Source organism: Garra rufa, chromosome 17 (assembly GCF_049309525.1).
Source record: "Garra rufa chromosome 17, GarRuf1.0, whole genome shotgun sequence".
Taxonomy (NCBI): domain Eukaryota; kingdom Metazoa; phylum Chordata; class Actinopteri; order Cypriniformes; family Cyprinidae; genus Garra; species Garra rufa.
In genome coordinates, this window is record NC_133377.1 from 16,882,666 (window position 1) to 16,887,908 (window position 5,243).

Below are 5,243 nucleotides of genomic sequence, written 5' to 3' on the forward strand. Positions count from 1 at the left end.
GAAGAACCTTTTAACCCTTGTGCATTAAAAAAAAGTTACACATAGGTGCAAAATGGACAAAAATGTCCATGTCCAAAAACTGTCATAATAATATGATTTATTAATATTTTTTTCCCACTTTCACTGATGTCGATTGTTTTTATCCAGCATCTGTTCTATCCATAGACACCAAACATTCATTCATTTTCAGAATTGTAACCCTTTAAATGCTGGTTTGTTTACATAATGCCACAGGTGTTTTTTTTGTTTTTGTTTTTTATGAAAAAATGAAAAATAATCTGGTAAAAAAATTCAAATTTGAAGCCTTGCCACTAGAATAAATGCCTATTAGCAAATATTTAATAATTTTATAGTCAAATGGCCCTGGGTTAAAAAAAATGCAGTTGTAATGGGTTTCAATGTGGACATTTTTGTCCTTAAGGTCCTACGAGGTTTTTTTTGTACGCAGGGTAAAAATGATTTTTTGAAGGAAATGAGGGTAAAATATTAAAATTTCAATAAAAATAAACACCTGAGCCAAAATGTGTGCAGTTGGCATTAACACAGGCACACTTATAACAAAAAAACATAACTGAAATGGACAAAAATGTCCATAAGGTCGCACACGGGTTAAAGCACCTTTATTTTTAAGAGTGTATTACAAGCATCTCTTTTGAAAACTTTTAGTATGTTTTTACAATCACAGCTGCCGTGGTTAACCAATTGTGAAAAGTGTTGATTGTAGCATTAGATCTACAGCTGGCATTGTAGGTGTTCACAGTCAGGTCTGCACACAAATTATATCACCAATGGAATTTTACTTTTGCTCTCTCACAAAATGCTTTCATCCGAACTACCAGAGTTTAAAATTAACACCCGCCAAATGCGGGTAAAAATCAGCTGTGGTGGGTAACGCTGTCAAATCATTAGCCAATTTGGCTGGTTACATTTCTTGTATGTTCACTCATTAATTCATTGGGAAGTTCATGCAAGCCAAATCTGCGCAGGTTTAGCGCAAATACTAAACTCGTGAGAAATCATGACATTATGGAGTGTATTGCAAAATACAAACAAAACTACGGTGGCCTCTCTTGGCCACCGTACAAAACACTCCTAGAAATGCACACATTCACGACTATGTGAGGAAGTCTGGTTAGATGAATTTAGTGCGTTTGCGCATTTACAGAGCATGAATCAGTTTATTAATATGCATTAAGAACGATCACATAATTCAAGATATGGGGCAGAAAATAGATTTATATCATTTCATAGTTATCACACAAAGAGTGCCGTTTTTTCTTAAAAAAAACAGCATGATTACAAATGTGATATTGCATTTATACAGTTTACAATAAACAGTTAGACTTACATACGTTTTAGACACCATACTGGCTGTTTTTGCTCTATTTCGCCAACAAAAATCATTCCAAACACAGCCACAGCAGTGTTTTGCATCTCAGAGCAACATGACGGTGTTTCTTTTCTGAATGAATCAACCGTTTAAAACTTTAAATGATTCGGTTCAATCGCAATGACTCACTTATTAACAGTGACTTACTGCCGGTTTTAATTTCACATTTTTACCGATCTTTTCATTTTTAAAATTATTTCAAATATCAGTATAAGTTTAAAATATCAAAACATTATTTATGCAAAGTAAACAAGAGATTAACTGCACAGTGTAGACAGCAATATTGTTTGTTGTGGTGAGAGTGCAGAATTTGCGCTGAACTGAAGCGATTGACAGCTCTAGCGATTTATAAGGTCTTTATAATTTACTTTTTTAATATAAGGAGTGTATATTTTGCTTGCTTTCTGTTTAGGATTGAATCACTATTTCAAAACAGACATTTTTCATGCTACTAACAGAAACAGGGTAAAGTTGACCGTTCATTCACTTCCTTCATTACTATACACTCTTAAAAATAAAGGTGCTTCACGATGCCATAGAAGAACCTTTTTGTCTAAATGGTTCCATAAAGAACCTTTAACATCTGAAGAACCTTTCTGTTTCACAAAATGTTCTTTGTGGCAAATAAGGCTCTTCAGATTATGAAAAGGTAAGCAAGAGATGGTTCTTTAAAGAAACTTTGACTGAATGTTTTTTGTGGAAGCAAAAATGGTTCTTCTGTGGAATCGCTTGAAGAAACCTTTGAAGCACCTTTATTTTTAAGAGTGTAAGGTACAAAAGCTATCTTCCATTAAAAAGTACACCTTTGTTTCTTATTTACCATTAAAAGCTGCATTTTAGTACCTTAAAGTTTCAGATTTGTCCCTAACGTTTACCTACATGGGATACTGCATAAATGACAGCTTTTGTACCTTTTTTTTTTTTTGCGACGGTTTAGAGCATGTCAAAACAAAAACAAAGCTAAAACCCAGACTTTTTAGGCAATTTAGAAATCTCAGCCAGGACAAGTCTGGAAAAAAAGAGTATATGTGACCCTGGACCACAAAACCAGTGTAAAGTAGCACAGGTATATTTGTAGCAATAGCCAACAATACATTGTATGGGTCAAAATTATTCATTTTTCTTTTATGCCAAAAATCTTTAGGATATTAAGTAAAGATCATGTTCCATGAAGATATTTTGTGCATTTCCTACCGCAAATACATCAAAACTTAATTTTTGATTAGTAATATGCATTGCTAAGAACTTCAATTGGACAACTTTAAAGGCGATTTTCTCAATATTTAGATTTTTTGCACGCTCAGATTCAAATAGTTGTATCTCAGCCAAATATTGTCCTATCCTAACAATCCTAACCATACATCAATGGAAAGCTTATTTATTCAGTTTCAAAAAAATTAACCTGATTTCGTGGTCCAGGGTCACATACATGGTCACCCTAGGCTTGCAAAAAGTTTAATCCTGTTTTATAATTTCAAAGAATCAAAGATGTAGAGGTAGGCTTTGAACTGTGCTGATGTTTTCCTGTCAGTTACGTCATAAAAACCCGGACAGAGTTGTTTTGGTAGCTTGGTTTCAATAAAAGCTGTTTTTGGACTCACAATAAGGTTTTAGGTTCTGAAACCTCCAGGAATTTATGACTTCTTTTATGTCAAAATTTGATTTCTCAATTCATGACCCCTTTAAGTCATTATTTAGTTAAATATTTCCTTCCAATGTGGCTCTCAAATATCATTACATGTTGGACAACAGGGTCACAACTTAACTTTTCAAGGGGCAATATTTGCCTTCTGGAATTGAGTTTTGTTTATTACCTTATTAAATGTATCTGTTTTTGTCTTTAATGTCAATTTTTGGGGGAAAGAGCAAGTCATATTCTGGCTACACAGATGAACGAACCATTTATGAATTAGTTAATTGCTGTTTATCCAGTTTATCCAATTTATTCAAGAGGGCAAAATTCAGTCAGTGAATGCAAAAACTGAACAAAACTCTGGAATTTCTTTGTTACAAGTAACGCAAATCACACTGTAAAAAGTGAACAGTTGGATCAACTTAAAAAAATTACTTCAATTGGTAACACCTAAAAAAAATAAGTTAAATAAAATTAAGTTAAATAATTAAATTAAATAATCTTAATAATAATCTTAGTTCAATCAACTTTTTTTCAAAATTTTTTAGGTGTTACCAACTGAAGTATTTTTTTTAAGTTGATCCAACTGTTCACTTTTTACAGTGCATGTAATCAAACTACTTCTTTAAGTAACCAGTGAAGTAACATTGCTTTTCAATTTACAAGAAAATATTTTTTTTCACTTACACTGCTTCTGTCCCTGTGTTGAGAGAAATTAGAAGTGAAGTGCACACATTTTTTTTGTCTTGTTTTTCAGTCAAAATATCTAGAAATTCTTAAATCAAGAAGAATTTTCTAGACGAGTAAAAATTATTGTCTTGTTTTCAGAAAAAAAAAAGGTTAAAATTAAGTGAGTTTTTGCTTAAAACAAGCTAAATATGCAATGGGGTAAGCAAAATAATCTAGTTGTCTGTTTTAAGCAAAAACTCACTTAATTTTGACTTTTTTTTTTTGAAAACAAGACAATAAATTTTACTCGTTTATTAAATCCTTCTTGATTTAAATAATTTTTTTTAGATATTTTGGCTGGAAACAAGACAAAAAACCTAAGTAAGAAAAGCATTTTTTTGCAGTGCAGAAGAGAGCCACTTTCTTCAGTCTGAAGCTTTTTAATTTCATGTTTGGTGGGAAAGGTAATTTACAATTGCCAAAAATATAACTTTTGAGATGCCTGTTACTAAAAATGAATAAGCAAATCCATCCTAGGTGACAAAAAGTACACTGTAAAAAATGACTGTACATTTAACGGTAAAAAAACTGTAAAAATGCTACAGTAAAAACCTGTTAAATGGTTAACGGTAAGTTCCCCTACTACATACGGTGAAAAACTGTATTGGACATTGCATGTCATTTTACGGTAGCTTTAATTTACAGTGATTAACTGTAAATTGACATTCCCAAAATTGGATGTTTCTTCTTAGTTTTTTCTTATCAGTTTTGTAGATTAGGGTTGTATGTTAAATTTAATGTAGTTAAATTAATGTTTATTGCATTATTTAAGTGTCATGTGTGTTACCATGATGGTGTTTAGTGTTTGTGTAAAAGACATTGTGAACCTTCTATATATAATAATATTTAAAAGCTGCTTGTGATGGGCTTTAATTCATCATGTGACTTTCTCATGACCACCTGCTTTTGGTGGTTATCAATGTATTACAGAGGTACAAAATAGATTTCAGTACTTCAATAGGTTGGTACATTGACATTACATCAGTTAATGAAATTACGGTATTTAAATGTAAATTTAAGTTAAAACTGTAAAACTTAAAACATTGCTACCGTATTTTTTTTTACAGTAAAAACCTCTTAAATGGTTAACGGTAATTTCTTCTACTATATACAGTGAAAAACTGTATTGGTCGTTGCATTACTGTCATTTTACGGTAGTATACCGTTTTTAAAAAGTGGAAAAGAACGTAAAATTTACAGTAAATAACCATAAATTCCCTGCGTTACATTTTTTTTTAATTTGATGGTTTTTTTTAAATATCTGTTTCTTCTTAGTTTTTTGGAGATTAGGGTTGTATGTTACATCTAATGTTGTGTAATTAATGTTTAATATTAATTACACAACATTATATATTTTTACACAACTATATATATATATATATATATATATATATATATATAATGCAATATTGTAATGCATTACTTTTAAAAGTAACTTCCCCAACACTGGTGATTAATCTAAATGCCTTTGCTTGGCATTGCATTCATAAG